The sequence below is a fragment of the Pseudophryne corroboree genome, chromosome 9 (genome assembly GCF_028390025.1).
Source record: "Pseudophryne corroboree isolate aPseCor3 chromosome 9, aPseCor3.hap2, whole genome shotgun sequence".
NCBI classification, from domain to species: domain Eukaryota; kingdom Metazoa; phylum Chordata; class Amphibia; order Anura; family Myobatrachidae; genus Pseudophryne; species Pseudophryne corroboree.
The window spans coordinates 277,638,049-277,664,121 of record NC_086452.1 but is presented as its reverse complement, the minus strand read 5'-3'; positions in this window follow the sequence as shown (position 1 = coordinate 277,664,121).

Here is a 26,073-nt window from a genome sequence, read left to right as displayed (position 1 = left end):
CATCAATCAAGGAGAAGATAGACACATTTGAGAAAATTCATCTACCTACACTAAGTGTCGACACAGAGACAGATTGGATGGCGAAACTGGAGCATCAAATCTCCACCTATAAACGTGATCTCATTAAATTCAAAAAGGAGAAAGCCCAGAAAGTTGACAACGATTATGAATACCACAAAGTGTATAGATGGCTCACAGGAGGTAATGAAGGCAATAATACGAGACGGAATTTCCAACGTAACCGTCGATACCCGAAATCTATGCATGACACGGCTTCTTCACAAGAGCTATCTAGTGATGCCAGTGATTCAGGTAAAAAACCTGCTGGGCGACGACAAAAACATTTCATCCCTTTAGCGGTAACCACGCGCAGGAAATATGCCACCCAGGCCACAGACCAACAAGACGAGGAGGGCAATGCCGGAGACAAAGGACGTGGCAGAAAACCGCCAGTACAGCAAAGGAAGTAGTCTGCAATCTTTCCTCATATGAATTATCTCAATCAGAATTTAGCCTTCTACAAAAAGGACTTTCATATATACCCACATGCCCATTCAACACACAGCAGTGGCAAATAGACAAGTACAAATTACAGAGGAAATTGAAGCTTAGAGAATTTTTTGGGAACAAAGAATGTGTCCCCATCAATGACAAATGGGTTATTCCCACACAGATGAAACAATTTGCAACAAAATCAACATTTGAACCTGTCTCTCTAAACGCCTCAATCAAAACGTTCATGAGATTGTTGGAAGATGATGTTAATCAATTGCAAGTAAAGAATAAAAATCATCACCCTAATCTCACTATTCTGGAACGTCATGCCATTAAATCATTATCTTCTAATAAGGAACTTATTATTCGCCCCGCTGACAAAGGCGGGGCAATAGTATTACAAGATCTTTCCGATTATCGAGCCGAAATCTTAAGACAACTAAGCGATCAGGACACTTATGGAAAATTGGCCTCTGATCCCAGTACAATCTTTAAAAAGGAGTTGGAACACATCATTTGTGGAGCGAAATCAGCAGCCATTATTACGGAGGAACTGGGGACTATACTTATACCTGAATATCCTATCACTCCTATACTATATAGTTTACCTAAGATTCACAAGGGCATCTCCCCTCCCCCAGGCAGACCTATAATCTCTGCCAGGGGATCATTATCTCAACCAGCCGCTACCCTAATCGATGCTATTCTACAACCTCTCATCCAGAGTAATGAGTTTTTTCTCCTTGATACTACCAGCTTTTTAAACAAATTATCCACAGTGGGCCCATTACCATGTGGGGTTTGGCTAGTGACGGCAGATGTCACTAGCCTCTACACTATCATCCCCCATGATATTGGGATTTCGGCGGTCAGGAAGATTCTGACATCTAATGATCAATTAACACCAGCCTTTGTTGAATTTTTGTTACAGCTGCTAGAATTTATCTTGACCAGAAATTATTTTTTGTTTGATGGGGACTATTACATACAGAGACTTGGGTGTGCTATGGGTTCTTCAGTAGCCCCAGCATACTCAAACTGTTACATGTTTGATATTGAACAGGATCTATTTTTCTCTAATCAAGAAATATGCACTAATGTTATCTGTTATATGCGGTATATAGATGACCTGTTTTTAATCTGGCAAGGTACCGAAGATATGTTCAGATCATTTATTAACCAGCATAATGACTCTGACTGCCCAGTTAAACTCACAGTAGAGATGAGTCAATCACAGATCCACTTTCTGGATGTTCAGATTACAGTAACTCCAGAAGGATTGACCACATCTGTATTTAACAAACCTACAGATCGTAACACTATTCTACATATTAATAGTAACCACCCACGGGAACTTAAACTTGGTTTACCTTACTCTCAGATGATAAGGACATGTAGAATAAATTCAGATCCAGATGTGGCGTGTAGGCAACTTGACGAAATGGTACAGAAATTTGGGGAACGTGGCTATGATTATAGGAGCTTATGCAATATTAAAGAGAAGGTCCTTAAACTTGACAGGTCCACCTTATTGCAGAAAAAGGTAAAGAGGACATCATCTGAAAAATTCCCGTTTGTTAGCAGATATAATGATTTATCCCCTGAGATCAAAAAAATCACTAAGAAAAGATGGCCAATTATACAAACAGATAAATCCCTCCACTTGGGACAACAGACGATAATGCCATGCTACACACGTGAGAAAAATCTTAGGGACTTACTTGTTCGCACTGATATCAGTGACCCCAATAAAGCTACTCACTTTTTAGCGAATAAAAAATGGGGATGCTTTAGATGTACATGTGCTACATGTAGCTTTATGATTCCGGGTGACAAATTCCCACATCCACATTCAGGTAGGATGTATCAAATCAGACACCATCTCACATGTAATAGCACATATGTGGTCTATCAGATTATCTGCCCTTGCGGACTTTCTTACATTGGGAAGACCCAATGTAAATTTAAAGAGAGAATGTCGGCACATAGGTCGGCTATCAGAGCGGCCATTAACAGCGGTAAGAGCGAACAGCCTGTGGCCCGACACTTTCTAACTAATAAACACAGCATAGCAAGCTTGAAGTATAGAATGATCGACCACATCCCCCCTTTACGTAGAGGTGGCGATCATAACCGACTCCTACTTAAACGTGAGACAGAATGGATACATAGATTAGGAACAGTTAGTCCTCGAGGACTTAATGAAACAATCACATGGTCTATGTACATATGAATGCTCATGAATGTGCCTCTCCTGGTTATTATGTTCAATGTGTGTAACATTTTTGATTAATCATTACCAGTTACATCTAATCTACACAAGCCATGCACGAATACACTTTGCATTTTTGATTATAACACACGCTATGTTATTCTATTTTCCAGTGGCATTGTTGTGTACATTTGGTTGTTATGGTGATGGTGATGTCACGAGCATGCGCCGCACAGCTGAAGCGCGGACATGCTGTTGTGGGTAATTCTGACGTGGGCTGCGCCTCGCTTCCGGTCCGGGGGCGGCCGTGGATACGCGTCAGACACTGCCTGCAGTTCACTGGGTGAGGTAGCAATTTAAGGTAAGATTTTGTTTGTTTGTATTTTATATCCTGAAGACGGTAATACACCGAAACGTTGATATACAACTTCTTTGAGTTTGTCATTTTTTCCTGAGTGCCGCACCGGTCTGCTGTATACATACTGCTGGGGAAACCAGCACGTGAGGGCACCAGGATACGTTACATTGATATGGATTTTGCGAGTGCCAGCTACTGTGTATGTGATATATATATATATATATATAAATAAATATATATATACTGGTGGTCAGCAAAATTCTGTACCGTACTGCTATATATATATATATATATATAGCAGTACGGTACAGTAGTCCACTGCTCTACCTCTGTGTAGTCAAGTATACAATGCATCCATACCTGTGCTGCATTTCAGTTGTGCGCAGTATATAGTAGGAGGACAGTGCAGAATTTTGCTGACCACCAGTATTTATATAGCAGTACGGTACAGTAGTCCACTGCTCTACCTCTGTGTCGTCAAGTATACTATGCATCCACACCTGTGGCTGCATTTTAGTTGGGCGCAGTATATAGTAGGAGGATAGTGCAGAATTTTACTGACCACCAGTATATATATATATATATATATATAGCAGTACGGTACAGTAGTCCACTGCTCTACCTCTGTGTCATCAAGTATACTATGCATCCATACCTGTGCTGCATTTTAGTTGTGCGCAGTATATAGTAGGTGGACAGTGCAGAATTTTGCTGACCACCAGTATTTATATAGCAGTACGGTACAGTAGTCCACTGCTCTACCTCTGTGTCGTCAAGTATACTATGCATCCACACCTGTGCTGCATTTTAGTTGTGCGCAGTATATAGTAGGAGGATAGTGCAGAATTTTACTGACCACCAGTATATATATATATATATATATATATATATCAGTACGGTACAGTAGTCCACTGCTCTACCTCTGTGTCATCAAGTATACTATGCATCCATACCTGTGCTGCATTTTAGTTGTGCGCAGTATATAGTAGGAGGACAGTGCAGAATTTTGCTGACCACCAGTATATATATATATAAGTACGGTACAGTAGTCCACTGCTCTACCTCTGTGTCGTCAAGTATACTATGCATCCATACCTGTGCTACATTTTAGTTGTGCGCAGTATATAGTAGGAAGGCAGTGCAGAATTTTGCTAACCACCAGTGTATATATATATATATATATATATATATATATAGCAGTACGGTACAGTAGTCCTCTGCTCTACCTCTGTGTCGTCATGTATGCTATGCATCCATACCTGTGCTGCATTTTAGTTGTGAGCAGTATATAGTAGGAGGACAGTGCAGAATTTTGCTGACCGCCAGTATATATAAAGCAGTACGGTACAGTAGTCCACTGCTCTACCTCTGTGTCTTCAAGTATTCTATGCATCCATACATGTGCTGCATTTTAGTTGTGCGCAGTATATAGTAGGAGGACAGCGTATAATTTTGCTCACCACCAGTATATATATAGCAGTACAGTACAGTAGTCCACTGCTCTACCTCTTTGTCGTCAAGTATACTATGCATCCATACCTGTGCTGCATTTTAGTTGTGCACAGTATATAGTGGGAGGACAATGCAGATTTTTGCTGACCACCAGTATATATATAGCAGTACGGTACAGTAGTCCACTGCTCTACCTCTGTGTCGTCAAGTATACTATGCATCCATACCTGTGCTGCATTTTAGTTGTGCGCAGTATATAGTAGGAGGACAGTGCAGAATTTTGCTGACCACCAGTATATATATAACAGTACGGTACAGTAGTCCACTGCTCTACCTCTGTGTCGTCAAGTATACTAGGCATCCATACCTGTGCTACATTTTAGTTGTGCGCAGTATATAATAGGAGGGCAGTGCAGAATTTAGCTGACCACCAGTATATATATATAGCAGTACGGTACAGTAGTCCACTGCTCTACCTCTGTGCCGTCAAGTATACTATGCATCCATACCTGTGCTGCATTTTAGTTGTGCGCAGTATATAGTAGGAGGACAGTGCAGAATTTTTCTGACCGCCAGTGTATATATAGCAGTACGGTACAGTAGTCCACTGCTCTACCTCTGTGCCGTCAAGTATACTATGCATCCATACCTGTGCTGCATTTTAGTTGTGCGCAGTATATAGTAGGAGGACAGTGCAGAATTTTGCTGACCACCAGTATATATATAACAGTACGGTACAGTAGTCCACTGCTCTACCTCTGTATCGTCAAGTATACTAGGCATCCATACCTGTGCTACATTTTAGTTGTGCGCAGTATATAATAGGAGGGCAGTGCAGAATTTAGCTGACCACCAGTATATATATATAGCAGTACGGTACAGTAGTCCACTGCTCTACCTCTGTGCCGTCAAGTATACTATGCATCCATACCTGTGCTGCATTTTAGTTGTGCGCAGTATATAGTAGGAGGACAGTGCAGAATTTTATTGACCACCAGTATATATATATATATATATATATATAGCAGTACGGTACAGTAGTCCACTGCTCTACCTCTGTGTCATCAAGTATACTATGCATCCATAACTGTGCAGCATTTTAGTTGTGCGCAGTATATAGTAGGAGGACAGTGCAGAATTTTGCTGACCACCAGTATATATATATATATAATTACGGTACAGTAGTCCACTGCTCTGCCTCTGTGTCGTCAAGTATACCATGCATCCATACCTGTGCTGCATTTTAGTTGTGTGCAGTATATAGTAGGAGGACAGTGCAGAATTTTGCTGACCGCCAGTATATATATAGCAGTACGGTACAGTAGTCCACTGCTCTACCTCCGTGTCTTCAAGTATTCTATGCATCCATACCTGTGCTGCTTTTTAGTTGTGCGCAGTATATAGTAGGAGGACAGCGTATAATTTTGCTCACCACCAGTATATATATAGCAGTACGGTACAGTAGTCCACTGCTCTATCTCTATGTCATCAAGTATACCATGCATCCATACCTGTGCTGCATTTTAGTTGTGTGCAGTATATAGTAGGAGGACAGTGCAGAATTTAGCTGACCACCAGTATATATATAGCAGTACGGTACAGTAGTCCACTGCTCTACCTCTGTGCCGTCAAGTATACTATGCATCCATACCTGTGCTGCATTTTAGTTGTGCGCAGTATATAGTAGGAGGACAGTGCAGAATTTTGCTGACCACCAGTATATATATATATATATATATATATATATATATATAAAAATAAATATATATATACTGGTGGTCAGCAAAATTCTGTACCGTACTGCTATATATATATATATATATATAGCAGTACGGTACAGTAGTCCACTGCTCTACCTCTGTGTAGTCAAGTATACAATGCATCCATACCTGTGCTGCATTTCAGTTGTGCGCAGTATATAGTAGGAGGACAGTACAGAATTTTGCTGACTACCAGTATTTATATAAAGCAGTACGGTACAGTAGTCCACTGCTCTACCTCTGTGTCGTCAAGTATACTATGCATCTATACCTGTGCTGCATTTTAGTTGTGCGCAGTATATAGTAGAAGGGCAGTGCAGAATCTTGCTGACCACCAGTATATATATAGCAGTACGGTACAGTAGTCCTCTGCTCTACCTCTGTGTCGTCAAGTATACCATGCATCCATACCTGTGCTGCATTTTAGTTGTGTGCAGTATATAGTAGGAGAACAGTGCAGAATTTTGCTGACCACCAGTATATATATAGCAGTACGGTACAGTAGTCCACTGCTCTACCTCTGTGTCGTCAAGTATACCATGCATCCATACCTGTGCTGCATTTTAGTTGTGTGCAGTATATAGTAGGAGGACAGTGCAGAATTTTGCTGACCGCCAGTATATATATAGCAGTACGGTACAGTAGTCCACTGCTCTACCTCTGTGTCGTCAAGTATACTAGGCATCCATACCTGTGCTACATTTTAGTTGTGCGCAGTATATAGTAGGAGGACAGTGCAGAATTTTGCTGACCGCCAGTGTATATATATATATATATATATATATACATATATATATATAGCAGTACGGTACAGTAATCCACTGCTCTACCTCTGTGTCTTCAAGTATTCTATGCATCCATACATGTGCTGCATTTTAGTTGTGCGCAGTATATAGTAGGAGGACAGCGTATAATTTTGCTCACCACCAGTATATATATAGCAGTACAGTACAGTAGTCCACTGCTCTACCTCTGTGTCGTCAAGTATACTATGCATCCACACCTGTGCTGCATTTTAGTTGTGCGCAGTATATAGTAGGAGGATAGTGCAGAATTTTGCTGACCACCAGTATATATATAACAGTATGGTACAGTAGTCCACTGCTCTACCTCTGTGTCATCATGTATACTATGCATCCATACCTGTGCTGCATTTTAGTAGTGCGCAGTATATAGTAGGAGGACAGTGCAGAATTTTGCTGACCACCAGTATATATATAGCAGTACGGTACAGTAGTCCACTGCTCTACCTCTGTGTCGTCAATTATTCTATGCATCTATACCTGTGCTGCATTTTAGTTGTGCGCAGTATATAGTAGGAGGACAGCGTAGAATTTTGCTGACCACCAGTATATATATAGCAGTACATTACTGTAGTCCACTACTCTACCTCTGTGTCATCAAGTATACCATGCATCCATACCTGTGCTGCATTTTAGTTGTGCGCAGTATATAGTAGGAGGACGGTGCAGAAATTTGCTGACTACCAGTATATATATAGCAGTACGGTACAGTAGTCCACTGCTCTACCTCTGTGTCGTCAAGTATCCTAGGCATCCATAACTGTGCTACATTTTAGTTGTGCGCAGTATATAATAGGAGGACAGTGCAGAATTTTGCTGACCACCAGTATATATATAACAGTATGGTACAGTAGTCCACTGCTCTACCTCTGTGTCGTCATGTATACTATGCATCCATACCTGTGCTGCATTTTAGTTGTGCGCAGTATGTAGTAGGAGGACAGTGCAGAATTTTGCTGACCACCAGTATATATATATAGCAGTACGGTACAGTAGTCCACTGCTCTACCTCTGTGTCGTCAAGGATACTATGCATCCATACCTGTGCTGCATTTTAGTTGTGCGCAGTATATAGTAGGAGGACAGTGCAGAATTTTGCTGACCACCAGTATATATATAGCAGTACGGTACAGTAGTCCACTGCTCTACCTCTGTGTCGTCAAGTATACTATGCATCCTTACCTGTGCTACATTTTAGTTGTGCGCAGTATATAGTAGGAGGGCAGTGCAGAATTTTGCTAACCACCAGTATATATATATATATATATAGCAGTACGGTACAGTAGTCCTCTGCTTTACCTCTGTGTCGTCAAGTATACTATGCATCCATACCTATGCTGCATTTTATCTGTGCACAGAATATAGTAGGAGGACAGTGCAGAATTTTGCTGACCACCAGTATATATATATATAAAGCAGTACGGTACAGTAGTCCACTGCTCTACCTCTGTGTCGTCAAGTATACTAGGCATCCATACCTGTGCTACATTTTAGTTGTGCGCAGTATATAATAGGAGGACAGTGCAGAATTTTGCTGACCACCAGTATATATATAGCAGTACGGTACAGTAGTCCACTGCTCTACCTCTGTGTCATCAAGGATACTATGCATCCATACCTGTGCTGCATTTTAGTTGTGCGCAGTATACTGTAGGAGGACAGTGCAGAATTTTGCTGACCACAAGTATATATATAGCAGTATGGTACAGTAGTCCACTGCTCTACCTCTGTGTCGTCAAGTATACTATGCATCCTTACCTGTGCTACAAATTAGTTGTGCGCAGTATATAGTAGGAGGTCAGTGCAGAATTTTGCTAACCACCAATATATATATATATATATATATATATATATATATATATATATAGCAGTACGGTACAGTAGTCCTCTGCTTTACCTCTGTGTCGTCAAGTATACTATGCATCCATACCTATGCTGCATTTTATTTGTGCACAGAATATAGTAGGAGGACAGTGCAGAATTTTGCTGACCACCAGTATATATATATAGCAGTACGGTACAGTAGTCCACTGCTCTACCTTTGTGTCATCAAGTATACTATGCATCCATACCTGTGCTGCATTTTAGTTGTGCGCAGTATATAGTAGAAGGACAGTGCAGAATTGTGCTGACCACCATTATATATATAGCAGTACGGTACAGTAGTCCACTGCTCTACCTCTGTGTCATCAAGTATACTATACATTCATACCTGTGCTGCATTTTAGTTGTGCGCAGTATATAGTAGGAGGATAGGGCAGAATTTTGCTGACCACCAGTACATATATATATATATATAGCAGTACGGATTCAGTAGTCCTCTGCTCTACCTCTGTGTCGTCAAGTATACTATGCATCCATACCTGTGCTGCATTTTAGTTGTGCGCAGTATATAGTAGGAGGACAGTGCAGAATTTTGCTGACCACCAGTATATATATAGCAGTACGGTACAGTAGTCCACTACTCTACCTCTGTGTCGTCAATTATTCTATGCATCTATACCTGTTCTGCATTTTAGTTTTCGCAGTATATAGTAGGAGGACAGCGTAGAATTTTGCTGACCACCAGTATATATATAGCAGTACGGTACAGTAGTCCACTGCTCTACCTCTGTGTCGTCAAGTATCCTAGGCATCCATACCTGTGCTACATTTTAGTTGTGCGCAGTATATAATAAGAGGACAGTGCAGAATTTTGCTGACCACCAGTATATATAGAACAGTATGGTACAGTAGTCCACTGCTCTACCTCTGTGTCGTCAAGTATACTATGCATCCATACCTGTGCTGCATTTTAGTTGTGCGCAGTATATAGTAGGAGGACAGTGCAGAATTTTGCTGACCACCAGTATATATATAGCAGTACGGTACAGTAGTCCACTGCTCTACCTCTGTGTCGTCAAGTATACTATGCATCCATACCTGTGCTGCATTTTAGTTGTGCGCAGTGTATAGTAGGAGGACAGTGCAGATTTTTGCTGACCACCAGTATATATATATATAGCAGTACGGTACAGTCTTCCACTGCTCTACCTCTGTGTCGTCAAGTATACTATGCATCCATACCTGTGCTGCATTTTAGTTGTGAGCAGTATATAGTAGGAGGACAGTGCAGAATTTTGCTGACCACCAGTATATATATATATAACAGTACGGTACAGTAGTCCACAGCTCTACCTCTGTGTTGTCAAGTATACTAGGCATCCATACCTGTGCTGCATTTTATTTGTGCACAGAATATAGTAGGAGGACAGAGCAGAATTTTGCTGACCACCAGTATATATATATATAACAGTACGGTACAGTAGTCCACAGCTCTACCTCTGTGTTGTCAAGTATACTAGGCATCCATACCTGTGCTGCATTTTATTTGTGCACAGAATATAGTAGGAGGACACTATAGTAGGAGGACACTACTCTACCTCTGTGTCGTCAATTATTCTATGCATCTATACCTGTTCTGCATTTTAGTTTTCGCAGTATATAGTAGGAGGACAGCGTAGAATTTTGCGGACCACCAGTATATATATAGCAGTACGGTACAGTAGTCCACTGCTCTACCTCTGTGTCGTCAAGTATCCTAGGCATCCATACCTGTGCTACATTTTAGTTGTGCGCAGTATATAATAAGAGGACAGTGCAGAATTTTGCTGACCACCAGTATATATAGAACAGTACGGTACAGTAGTCCACTGCTCTACCTCTGTGTCGTCAAGTATACTATGCATCCATACCTGTGCTGCATTTTAGTTGTGCGCAGTATATAGTAGGAGGACAGTGCAGAATTTTGCTGACCACCAGTATATATATAGCAGTACGGTACAGTAGTCCACTGCTCTACCTCTGTGTCGTCAAGTATACTATGCATCCATACCTGTGCTGCATTTTAGTTGTGCGCAGTGTATAGTAGGAGGACAGTGCAGATTTTTGCTGACCACCAGTATATATATATATAGCAGTACGGTACAGTCTTCCACTGCTCTACCTCTGTGTCGTCAAGTATACTATGCATCCATACCTGTGCTGCATTTTAGTTGTGCGCAGTATATAGTAGGAGGACAGTGCAGAATTTTGCTGACCACCAGTATATATATATATAACAGTACGGTACAGTAGTCCACAGCTCTACCTCTGTGTTGTCAAGTATACTAGGCATCCATACCTGTGCTGCATTTTATTTGTGCACAGAATATAGTAGGAGGACAGTGCAGAATTTTGCTGACCACCAGTATATATATATATAACAGTACGGTACAGTAGTCCACAGCTCTACCTCTGTGTTGTCAAGTATACTAGGCATCCATAGCTGTGCTGCATTTTATTTGTGCACAGAATATAGTAGGAGGACAGAGCAGAATTTTGCTGACCACCAGTATATATATAGCAGTACGGTACAGTAGTCCACTGCTCTACCTCTGTGTCGTCATGTATGCTATGCATCCATACCTGTGCTGCATTTTAGTTGTGCGCAGTATATAGTAGGAGGACAGTGCAGAATTTTGCTGACCACCAGTATATATATATATATATATATATATATACAGCAGTACGGTACAGTAGTCCTCTGCCCTACCTCTGTGTCGTCAAGTATACTATGCATCCATACCTGTGCTGCATTTTATTTGTGCACAGAATATAGTAGGAGGACAGAGCAGAATTTTGCTGACCACCAGTATATATATAGCAGTACGGTACAGTAGTCCACTGTTCTACCTCTGTGTCGTCATGTATGCTATGCATCCATACCTGTGCTGCATTTTAGTTGTGCGCAGTATATAGTAGGAGGACAGTGCAGAATTTTGCTGACCACCAGTATATATATAGCAGTACGGTACAGTAGTCCACTGCTCTACCTCTGTGTCGTCAAGTATACTATGCATCCATACCTGTGCTGCATTTTATTTGTGCACAGAATATAGTAGGAGGACAGTGCAGAATTTTGCTGACCACCAGTATATATATAGCAGTACGGTACAGTAGTCCACTGCTCTACCTCTGTGTCGTCAAGTATACTATGCATCCTTACCTGTGCTACATTTTAGTTGTGCGCAGTATATAGTAGGAGGGCAGTGCAGAATTTTGCTAACCACCAGTATATATATATATATATATATATATATATATAGCAGTACGGTACAGTAGTCCTCTGCTTTACCTCTGTGTCGTCAAGTATACTATGCATCCATACCTATGCTGCATTTTATCTGTGCACAGAATATAGTAGGAGGACAGTGCAGAATTTTGCTGACCACCAGTATATATATATATATAGCAGTACGGTACAGTAGTCCACTGCTCTACCTCTGTGTCGTCAAGTATACTAGGCATCCATACCTGTGCTACATTTTAGTTGTGCGCAGTATATAATAGGAGGACAGTGCAGAATTTTGCTGACCACCAGTATATATATAGCAGTACGGTACAGTAGTCCACTGCTCTACCTCTGTGTCATCAAGGATACTATGCATCCATACCTGTGCTGCATTTTAGTTGTGCGCAGTATACTGTAGGAGGACAGTGCAGAATTTTGCTGACCACAAGTATATATATAGCAGTACGGTACAGTAGTCCACTGCTCTACCTCTGTGTCGTCAAGTATACTATGCATCCTTACCTGTGCTACAAATTAGTTGTGCGCAGTATATAGTAGGAGGTCAGTGCAGAATTTTGCTAACCACCAGTATATATATATATATATATGTATAGCAGTACGGTACAGTAGTCCTCTGCTTTACCTCTGTGTCGTCAAGTATACTATGCATCCATACCTGTGCTGCATTTTAGTTGTGCGCAGTATATAGTAGAAGGACAGTGCAGAATTTTGCTGACCACCATTATATATATAGCAGTACGGTACAGTAGTCCACTGCTCTACCTCTGTGTCATCAAGTATACTATACATTCATACCTGTGCTGCATTTTAGTTGTGCGCAGTATATAGTAGGAGGATAGGGCAGAATTTTGCTGACCACCAGTACATATATATATATATATATATATATATATATATATAGCAGTACGGATTCAGTAGTCCTCTGCTCTACCTCTGTGTCGTCAAGTATACTATGCATCCATACCTGTGCTGCATTTTAGTTGTGCGCAGTATATAGTAGGAGGACAGTGCAGAATTTTGCTGACCACCAGTATATATATAGCAGTACGGTACAGTAGTCCACTACTCTACCTCTGTGTCGTCAATTATTCTATGCATCTATACCTGTTCTGCATTTTAGTTTTCGCAGTATATAGTAGGAGGACAGCGTAGAATTTTGCTGACCACCAGTATATATATAGCAGTACGGTACAGTAGTACACTGCTCTACCTCTGTGTCGTCAAGTATCCTAGGCATCCATACCTGTGCTACATTTTAGTTGTGTGCAGTATATAGAAGGAGGACAGTGCAGAATTTTGCTGACCACCAGTATTTATATAGCAGTACGGTACAGTAGTCCACTGCTCTACCTCTGTGTCGTCAAGTATACTATGCATCCACACCTGTGCTGCATTTTAGTTGTGCACAGTATATAGTAGGAGGATAGTGCAGAATTTTACTGACCACCAGTATATATATATATATATATATATATAGCAGTACTTTACAGTAGTCCACTGCTCTACCTCTGTGTCATCAAGTATACTATGCATCCATACCTGTGCTGCATTTTAGTTGTGCGCAGTATATAGTAGCAGGACAGTGCAGAATTTTGCTGACCACCAGTATATATATATATATATATATAAGTACGGTACAGTAGTCCACTGCTCTACCTCTGTGTCGTCAAGTATACTATGCATTCATACCTGTGCTACATTTTAGTGGTGCGCAGTATATAGTAGGAGGGCAGTGCAGAATTTTGCTAACCACCAGTATATATATATATATATATATATATATAGCAGTACGGTACAGTAGTCCTCTGCTCTACCTCTGTGTCGTCAAGTATACTGTGCATCCATACCTGTGCTGCATTTTATTTGTGCAGAGAATATAGTAGGAGGACAGTGCAGAATGTTGCTGACCACCAGTATATATATATAGCAGTACGGTACAGTAGTCCACTGCTCTACCTCTGTGTCGTCATGTATGCTATGCATCCATACCTGTGCTGCATTTTAGTTGTGAGCAGTATATAGTAGGAGGACAGTGCAGAATTTTGCTGACCGCAAGTATATATATAGCAGTACGGTACAGTAGTCCACTGCTCTACCTCTGTGTCTTCAAGTATACTATGCATCCATACCTGTGCTGCATTTTATTTGTGCAGAGAATATAGTAGGAGGACAGTGCAGAATTTTGCTGACCACCAGTATATATATAGCAGTACGGTACAGTAGTCCAATGCTCTACCTCTGTGTCGTCAAGTATACTATGCATCCATACCTGTGCTGCATTTTAGTTGTGCGCAGTATATAGTAGGAGGACAGTGCAGATTTTTGCTGACCACCAGTATATATATAGCAGTACGGTACAGTAGTCCACTGCTCTACCTCTGTGTCATCAAGTATACTATGCATCCATACCTGTGCTGCATTTTAGTTGTGAGCAGTATATAGTAGGAGGACAGTGCAGAATTTTGCTCACCACCAGTATATATATAGCAGTACAGTACAGTAGTCCACTGCTCTACCTCTGTGTCGTCAAGTATACTATGCATCCATACCTGTGCTGCATTTTAGTTGTGCGCAGTATATAGTAGGAGGACAGTGCAGATTTTTGCTGACCACCAGTATATATATAGCAGTACGGTACAGTAGTCCACTGCTCTACCTCTGTGTCATCAAGTATACTATGCATCCATACCTGTGCTGCATTTTAGTTGTGCGCAGTATATAGTAGGAGGACAGTGCAGAATTTTGCTGACCACCAGTATATATATATATATATATATATATAAGTACGGTACAGTAGTCCACTGCTCTACCTCTGTGTCGTCAAGTATACTATGCATCCATACCTGTGCTACATTTTAGTTGTGCGCAGTATATAGTAGGAAGGCAGTGCAGAATTTTGCTAACCACCAGTATATATATAGATATATATATATATATATATAGCAGTACGGTACAGTAGTCCTCTGCTCTACCTCTGTGTCGTCATGTATGCTATGCATCCATACCTGTGCTGCATTTTAGTTGTGAGCAGTATATAGTAGGAGGACAGTGCAGAATTTTGCTGACCGCCAGTATATATATAGCAGTACAGTACAGTAGTCCACTGCTCTACCTCTGTGTCGTCAAGTATACTATGCATCCATACCTGTGCTGCATTTTAGTTGTGCGCAGTATATAGTAGGAGGACAATGCTGATTTTTGCTGACCACCAGTATATATATAGCAGTACGGTACAGTAGTCCACTGCTCTACCTCTATGTCGTCAAGTATACTATGCATCCATACCTGTGCTGCATTTTAGTTGTGCGCAGTATATAGTAGGAGGACAGTGCAGAATTTTGCTGACCACCAGTATATATATAACAGTACGGTACAGTAGTCCACTGCTCTACCTCTGTGTCGTCAAGTATACTAGGCATCCATACCTGTGCTACATTTTAGTTGTGCGCAGTATATAATAGGAGGGCAGTGCAGAATTTAGCTGACCACAAGTATATATATATAGCAGTACGGTACAGTAGTCCACTGCTCTACCTCTGTGCCGTCAAGTATACTATGCATCCATACCTGTGCTGCATTTTAGTTGTGCGCAGTATATAGTAGGAGGACAGTGCAGAATTTTGCTGACCACCAGTATTTATATAGCAGTACGGTACAGTAGTCCACTGCTCTACCTCTGTGTCGTCAAGTATACTATGCATCCACACCTGTGCTGCATTTTTAGCTGTGCGCAGTATATAGTAGGAGGACAGTGCAGATTTTTATTGACCACCAGTATATATATATATATATATATATATAGCAGTACGGTACAGTAGTCCACTGCTCTACCTCTGTGTCATCAAGTATACTATGCATCCATAACTGTGCAGCATTTTAGTTGTGCGCAGTATATAGTAGGAGGACAGTGCAGAATTTTGCTGACCACCAGTATATATATATATATATAAGTACGGTACAGTAGTCCACTGCTCTACCTCTGTGTCTTCAAGTATTCTATGCATCCATACCTGTGCTGCTTTTTAGTTGTGCGCAGTATATAGTAGGAGGACAGCGTATAATTTTGCTCACCACCAGTATATATATAGCAGTACGGTACAGTAGTCCACTGCTCTACCTCTATGTCATCAAGTATACCATGCATACATACCTGTGCTGCATTTTAGTTGTGTGCAGTATATAGTAGGAGGACAGTGCAGAATTTTGCTGACCACCAGTATATATATAGCAGTACGGTACAGTAGTCCACTGCTCTACCTCTGTGCCGTCAAGTATACTATGCATCCATACCAGTGCTGCATTTTAGTTGTGCGCAGTATATAGTAGGAGGACAGTGCAGAATTTTGCTGACCACCAGTATATATATATATATATATATATATATATATATACAGCAGACAGGTGCGGCACTCAGGAAAAAATGACAAACTCAAAGAAGTTGTATATCAACGTTTCGGTGTATTACCGTCTTCAGGATATAAAATACAAACAAACAAAATCTTACCTTAAATTGCTACCTCACCCAGTGAACAACAGGCAGTGTCTGACGCGTATCCACGGCCGCCCCCGGACCGGAAGCGAGGCGCAGCCCACGTCAGAATTACCCACAACAGCATGTCCGCGCTTCAGCTGTGCGGCGCATGCTCGTGACATCACCATCACCATAACAACCAAATGTACACAACAATGCCACTGGAAAATAGAATAACATAGCGTGTGTTATAATCAAAAATGCAAAGTGTATTCGTGCATGGCTTGTGTAGATTAGATGTAACTGGTAATGATTAATCAAAAATGTTACACACATTGAACATAATAACCAGGATAGGCACATTCATGAGCATTCATATGTACATAGACCATGTGATTGTTTCATTAAGTCCTCGAGGACTAACTGTTCCTAATCTATGTATCCATTCTGTCTCACGTTTAAGTAGGAGTCGGTTACGATCGCCACCTCTACGTAAAGGGGGGATGTGGTCGATCATTCTATACTTCAAGCTTGCTATGCTGTGTTTATTAGTTAGAAAGTGTCGGGCCACAGGCTGTTCGCTCTTACCGCTGTTAATGGCCGCTCTGATAGCCGACCTATGTGCCGACATTCTCTCTTTAAATTTACATTGGGTCTTCCCAATGTAAGAAAGTCCGCAAGGGCAGATAATCTGATAGACCACATATCCTGAAGACGGTAATACACCGAAACGTTGATATACAACTTCTTTGAGTTTGTCATTTTTTCCTGAGTGCTGCACCTGTCTGCTGTATACATACTGCTGGGGAAACCAGCACGTGAGGGCACCAGGATACGTTACATTGATATGGATTTTGCGAGTGCCAGCTACTGTGTATGTGATATTTAGAAGGAAGCCCAATCACTTAATTGGAAACCTTCTTAACGTGGCACCCTCCGCTTTTGATGGGATTTGCTATATTACCCAAATATATGGATTTTGTTCACAATCTGTGACTGTTTTTATCTGGACACTGTACACAACAGCACCCTGGCATTTAGTGTTCTCTCCCTGCACAGAGAGTATCACTGCATGATCACCGTGCATGGTGAATGAATATTACACACAGACAGGTGTGTTGAAGTAATGGCTGAATTTAATGATGATTTACCCTTTAACCCTGCGCTGTACCCGATTGGGGATACATTTGGATTCTCTGATGTGGAGATCGATGGTATACTTCAGAAAGATTGTCTTAAAGACAGCCCCGAGGCCACCAGTACTGATATTATCTACAGAGACCTACTACGACTCAAAAGGAAAGAACTTGATTTTTATTATCACTCCATAACCCTGAGTGATTACTACAGGTCCAGAAAAATCCCGAGGGGCTTTCGGATAAGGAATTGTCCCACGATTGGCCAATATGATCCTGCCTTTTGTAAAAAATGGACAGGAATATTGAACAAATGTTCTTATGATTTGATCATTCTGGTAATTGATCAATCTAATAAAGAACTATCATCAATCAAGGAGAAGATAGACACATTTGAGAAAATTCATCTACCTACACTAAGTGTCGACACAGAGACAGATTGGATGGCGAAACTGGAGCATCAAATCTCCACCTATAAACGTGATCTCATTAAATTCAAAAAGGAGAAAGCCCAGAAAGTTGACAACGATTATGAATACCACAAAGTGTATAGATGGCTCACAGGAGGTAATGAAGGCAATAATACGAGACGGAATTTCCAACGTAACCGTCGATACCCGAAATCTATGCATGACACGGCTTCTTCACAAGAGCTATCTAGTGATGCCAGTGATTCAGGTAAAAAACCTGCTGGGCGACGACAAAAACATTTCATCCCTTTAGCGGTAACCACGCGCAGGAAATATGCCACCCAGGCCACAGACCAACAAGACGAGGAGGGCAATGCCGGAGACAAAGGACGTGGCAGAAAACCGCCAGTACAGCAAAGGAAGTAGTCTGCAATCTTTCCTCATATGAATTATCTCAATCAGAATTTAGCCTTCTACAAAAAGGACTTTCATATATACCCACATGCCCATTCAACACACAGCAGTGGCAAATAGACAAGTACAAATTACAGAGGAAATTGAAGCTTAGAGAATTTTTTGGGAACAAAGAATGTGTCCCCATCAATGACAAATGGGTTATTCCCACACAGATGAAACAATTTGCAACAAAATCAACATTTGAACCTGTCTCTCTAAACGCCTCAATCAAAACGTTCATGAGATTGTTGGAAGATGATGTTAATCAATTGCAAGTAAAGAATAAAAATCATCACCCTAATCTCACTATTCTGGAACGTCATGCCATTAAATCATTATCTTCTAATAAGGAACTTATTATTCGCCCCGCTGACAAAGGCGGGGCAATAGTATTACAAGATCTTTCCGATTATCGAGCCGAAATCTTAAGACAACTAAGCGATCAGGACACTTATGGAAAATTGGCCTCTGATCCCAGTACAATCTTTAAAAAGGAGTTGGAACACATCATTTGTGGAGCGAAATCAGCAGCCATTATTACGGAGGAACTGGGGACTATACTTATACCTGAATATCCTATCACTCCTATACTATATAGTTTACCTAAGATTCACAAGGGCATCTCCCCTCCCCCAGGCAGACCTATAATCTCTGCCAGGGGATCATTATCTCAACCAGCCGCTACCCTAATCGATGCTATTCTACAACCTCTCATCCAGAGTAATGAGTTTTTTCTCCTTGATACTACCAGCTTTTTAAACAAATTATCCACAGTGGGCCCATTACCATGTGGGGTTTGGCTAGTGACGGCAGATGTCACTAGCCTCTACACTATCATCCCCCATGATATTGGGATTTCGGCGGTCAGGAAGATTCTGACATCTAATGATCAATTAACACCAGCCTTTGTTGAATTTTTGTTACAGCTGCTAGAATTTATCTTGACCAGAAATTATTTTTTGTTTGATGGGGACTATTACATACAGAGACTTGGGTGTGCTATGGGTTCTTCAGTAGCCCCAGCATACTCAAACTGTTACATGTTTGATATTGAACAGGATCTATTTTTCTCTAATCAAGAAATATGCACTAATGTTATCTGTTATATGCGGTATATAGATGACCTGTTTTTAATCTGGCAAGGTACCGAAGATATGTTCAGATCATTTATTAACCAGCATAATGACTCTGACTGCCCAGTTAAACTCACAGTAGAGATGAGTCAATCACAGATCCACTTTCTGGATGTTCAGATTACAGTAACTCCAGAAGGATTGACCACATCTGTATTTAACAAACCTACAGATCGTAACACTATTCTACATATTAATAGTAACCACCCACGGGAACTTAAACTTGGTTTACCTTACTCTCAGATGATAAGGACATGTAGAATAAATTCAGATCCAGATGTGGCGTGTAGGCAACTTGACGAAATGGTACAGAAATTTGGGGAACGTGGCTATGATTATAGGAGCTTATGCAATATTAAAGAGAAGGTCCTTAAACTTGACAGGTCCACCTTATTGCAGAAAAAGGTAAAGAGGACATCATCTGAAAAATTCCCGTTTGTTAGCAGATATAATGATTTATCCCCTGAGATCAAAAAAATCACTAAGAAAAGATGGCCAATTATACAAACAGATAAATCCCTCCACTTGGGACAACAGACGATAATGCCATGCTACACACGTGAGAAAAATCTTAGGGACTTACTTGTTCGCACTGATATCAGTGACCCCAATAAAGCTACTCACTTTTTAGCGAATAAAAAATGGGGATGCTTTAGATGTACATGTGCTACATGTAGCTTTATGATTCCGGGTGACAAATTCCCACATCCACATTCAGGTAGGATGTATCAAATCAGACACCATCTCACATGTAATAGCACATATGTGGTCTATCAGATTATCTGCCCTTGCGGACTTTCTTACATTGGGAAGACCCAATGTAAATTTAAAGAGAGAATGTCGGCACATAGGTCGGCTATCAGAGCGGCCATTAACAGCGGTAAGAGCGAACAGCCTGTGGCCCGACACTTTCTAACTAATAAACACAGCATAGCAAGCTTGAAGTATAGAATGATCGACCACATCCCCCCTTTACGTAGAGGTGGCGATCATAACCGACTCCTACTTAAACGTGAGACAGAATGGATACATAGATTAGGAACAGTTAGTCCTCGAGGACTTAATGAAACAATCACATGGTCTATGTACATATGAATGCTCATGAATGTGCCTCTCCTGGTTATTATGTTCAATGTGTGTAACATTTTTGATTAATCATTACCAGTTACATCTAATCTACACAAGCCATGCACGAATACACTTTGCATTTTTGATTATAACACACGCTATGTTATTCTATTTTCCAGTGGCATTGTTGTGTACATTTGGTTGTTATGGTGATGGTGATGTCACGAGCATGCGCCGCACAGCTGAAGCGCGGACATGCTGTTGTGGGTAATTCTGACGTGGGCTGCGCCTCGCTTCCGGTCCGGGGGCGGCCGTGGATACGCGTCAGACACTGCCTGCAGTTCACTGGGTGAGGTAGCAATTTAAGGTAAGATTTTGTTTGTTTGTATTTTATATCCTGAAGACGGTAATACACCGAAACGTTGATATACAACTTCTTTGAGTTTGTCATTTTTTCCTGAGTGCCGCACCTGTCTGCTGTATACATACTGCTGGGGAAACCAGCACGTGAGGGCACCAGGATACGTTACATTGATATGGATTTTGCGAGTGCCAGCTACTGTGTATGTGATATATATATATATATATATATATAAATAAATATATATATACTGGTGGTCAGCAAAATTCTGTACCGTACTGCTATATATATATATATATATATATATATATATATAGCAGTACGGTACAGTAGTCCACTGCTCTACCTCTGTGTAGTCAAGTATACAATGCATCCATACCTGTGCTGCATTTCAGTTGTGCGCAGTATATAGTAGGAGGACAGTGCAGAATTTTGCTGACCACCAGTATTTATATAGCAGTACGGTACAGTAGTCCACTGCTCTACCTCTGTGTCGTCAAGTATACTATGCATCCACACCTGTGGCTGCATTTTAGTTGTGCGCAGTATATAGTAGGAGGATAGTGCAGAATTTTACTGACCACCAGTATATATATATATATATATATATATATATATATAGCAGTACGGTACAGTAGTCCACTGCTCTACCTCTGTGTCATCAAGTATACTATGCATCCATACCTGTGCTGCATTTTAGTTGTGCGCAGTATATAGTAGGTGGACAGTGCAGAATTTTGCTGACCACCAGTATTTATATAGCAGTACGGTACAGTAGTCCACTGCTCTACCTCTGTGTCGTCAAGTATACTATGCATCCACACCTGTGCTGCATTTTAGTTGTGCGCAGTATATAGTAGGAGGATAGTGCAGAATTTTACTGACCACCAGTATATATATATATATATATCAGTACGGTACAGTAGTCCACTGCTCTACCTCTGTGTCATCAAGTATACTATGCATCCATACCTGTGCTGCATTTTAGTTGTGCGCAGTATATAGTAGGAGGACAGTGCAGAATTTTGCTGACCACCAGTATATATATATATATAAGTACGGTACAGTAGTCCACTGCTCTACCTCTGTGTCGTCAAGTATACTATGCATCCATACCTGTGCTACATTTTAGTTGTGCGCAGTATATAGTAGGAAGGCAGTGCAGAATTTTGCTAACCACCAGTGTATATATATATATATATATATATATATATAGCAGTACGGTACAGTAGTCCTCTGCTCTACCTCTGTGTCGTCATGTATGCTATGCATCCATACCTGTGCTGCATTTTAGTTGTGAGCAGTATATAGTAGGAGGACAGTGCAGAATTTTGCTGACCGCCAGTATATATAAAGCAGTACGGTACAGTAGTCCACTGCTCTACCTCTGTGTCTTCAAGTATTCTATGCATCCATACATGTGCTGCATTTTAGTTGTGCGCAGTATATAGTAGGAGGACAGCGTATAATTTTGCTCACCACCAGTATATATATAGCAGTACAGTACAGTAGTCCACTGCTCTACCTCTGTGTCGTCAAGTATACTATGCATCCATACCTGTGCTGCATTTTAGTTGTGCACAGTATATAGTGGGAGGACAATGCAGATTTTTGCTGACCACCAGTATATATATAGCAGTACGGTACAGTAGTCCACTGCTCTACCTCTGTGTCGTCAAGTATACTATGCATCCATACCTGTGCTGCATTTTAGTTGTGTGCAGTATATAGTAGGAGGATAGTGCAGAATTTTGCTGACCACCAGTATATATATAACAGTATGGTACAGTAGTCCACTGCTCTACCTCTGTGTCATCATGTATACTATGCATCCATACCTGTGCTGCATTTTAGTAGTGCGCAGTATATAGTAGGAGGACAGTGCAGAATTTTGCTGACCACCAGTATATATATAGCAGTACGGTACAGTAGTCCACTGCTCTACCTCTGTGTTGTCAATTATTCTATGCATCTATACCTGTGCTGCATTTTAGTTGTGCGCAGTATATAGTAGGAGGACAGCGTAGAATTTTGCTGACCACCAGTATATATATAGCAGTACATTACTGTAGTCCACTACTCTACCTCTGTGTCATCAAGTATACCATGCATCCATACCTGTGCTGCATTTTAGTTGTGCGCAGTATATAGTAGGAGGACAGTGCAGAAATTTGCTGACTACCAGTATATATATAGCAGTACGGTACAGTAGTCCACTGCTCTACCTCTGTGTCGTCAAGTATCCTAGGCATCCATAACTGTGCTACATTTTAGTTGTGCGCAGTATATAATAGGAGGACAGTGCAGAATTTTGCTGACCACCAGTATATATATAACAGTATGGTACAGTAGTCCACTGCTCTACCTCTGTGTCGTCATGTATACTATGCATCCATACCTGTGCTGCATTTTAGTTGTGCGCAGTATGTAGTAGGAGGACAGTGCAGAATTTTGCTGACCACCAGTATATATATATAGCAGTACGGTACAGTAGTCCACTGCTCTACCTCTGTGTCGTCAAGGATACTATGCATCCATACCTGTGCTGCATTTTAGTTGTGCGCAGTATATAGTAGGAGGACAGTGCAGAATTTTGCTGACCACCAGTATATATATAGCAGTACGGTACAGTAGTCCACTGCTCTACCTCTGTGTCGTCAAGTATACTATGCATCCTTACCTGTGCTACATTTTAGTTGTGCGCAGTATATAGTAGGAGGGCAGTGCAGAATTTTGCTAACCACCAGTATATATATATATATATATATATAGCAGTACGGTACAGTAGTCCTCTGCTTTACCTCTGTGTCGTCAAGTATACTATGCATCCATACCTATGCTGCATTTTATCTGTGCACAGAATATAGTAGGAGGACAGTGCAGAATTTTGCTGACCACCAGTATATATATATATAGCAGTACGGTACAGTAGTCCACTGCTCTACCTCTGTGTCGTCAAGTATACTAGGCATCCATACCTGTGCTACATTTTAGTTGTGCACAGTATATAATAGGAGGACAGTGCAGAATTTTGCTGACCACCAGTATATATATAGCAGTACGGTACAGTAGTCCACTGCTCTACCTCTGTGTCATCAAGGATACTATGCATCCATACCTGTGCTGCATTTTAGTTGTGCGCAGTATACTGTAGGAGGACAGTGCAGAATTTTGTTGACCACAAGTATATATATAGCAGTATGGTACAGTAGTCCACTGCTCTACCTCTGTGTTGTCAAGTATACTATGCATCCTTACCTGTGCTACAAATTAGTTGTGCGCAGTATATAGTAGGAGGTCAGTGCAGAATTTTGCTAACCACCAGTATATATATATATATATATATATATATATATATATAGCAGTACGGTACAGTAGTCCTCTGCTTTACCTCTGTGTCGTCAAGTATACTATGCATCCATACCTATGCTGCATTTTATTTGTGCACAGAATATAGTAGGAGGACAGTGCAGAATTTTGCTGACCACCAGTATATATATATAGCAGTACGGTACAGTAGTCCACTGCTCTACCTTTGTGTCATCAAGTATACTATGCATCCATACCTGTGCTGCATTTTAGTTGTGCGCAGTATATAGTAGAAGGACAGTGCAGAATTTTGCTGACCACCATTATATATATAGCAGTACGGTACAGTAGTCCACTGCTCTACCTCTGTGTCATCAAGTATACTATACATTCATACCTGTGCTGCATTTTAGTTGTGCGCAGTATATAGTAGGAGGATAGGGCAGAATTTTGCTGACCACCAGTACATATATATATATATATAGCAGTACAGATTCAGTAGTCCTCTGCTCTACCTCTGTGTCGTCAAGTATACTATGCATCCATACCTGTGCTGCATTTTAGTTGTGCGCAGTATATAGTAGGAGGACAGTGCAGAATTTTGCTGACCACCAGTATATATATAGCAGTACGGTACAGTAGTCCACTACTCTACCTCTGTGTCGTCAATTATTCTATGCATCTATACCTGTTCTGCATTTTAGTTTTCGCAGTATATAGTAGGAGGACAGTGTAGAATTTTGCTGACCACCAGTATATATATAGCAGTACGGTACAGTAGTCCACTGCTCTACCTCTGTGTCGTCAAGTATCCTAGGCATCCATACCTGTGCTACATTTTAGTTGTGCGCAGTATATAATAAGAGGACAGTGCAGAATTTTGCTGACCACCAGTATATATAGAACAGTACGGTACAGTAGTCCACTGCTCTACCTCTGTGTCGTCAAGTATACTATGCATCCATACCTGTGCTGCATTTTAGTTGTGCGCAGTATATAGTAGGAGGACAGTGCAGAATTTTGCTGACCACCAGTATATATATAGCAGTACGGTACAGTAGTCCACTGCTCTACCTCTGTGTCGTCAAGGATACTATGCATCCATACCTGTGCTGCCTTTTAGTTGTGCGCAGTATATAGTAGGAGGACAGTGCAGGATTTTGCTGACCACCAGTATATATATATAGCAGTACGGTACAGTAGTCCACTGCTCTACCTCTGTGTCATCAAGTATACTATGCATCCATACCTGTGCTGCATTTTAGATGTGCGCAGTATATAGTAGGAGGACAGTGCAGAATTTTGCTGACCACCAGTATATATATAGCAGTACGGTACAGTAGTCCACTGCTCTACCTCTGTGTCGTCAAGTATACTATGCATCCATACCTGTGCTGCATTTTAGTTGTGCGCAGTGTATAGTAGGAGGACAGTGCAGATTTTTGCTGACCACCAGTATATATATATAGCAGTACGGTACAGTCTTCCACTGCTCTACCTCTGTGTCATCAAGTATACTATGCATCCATACCTGTG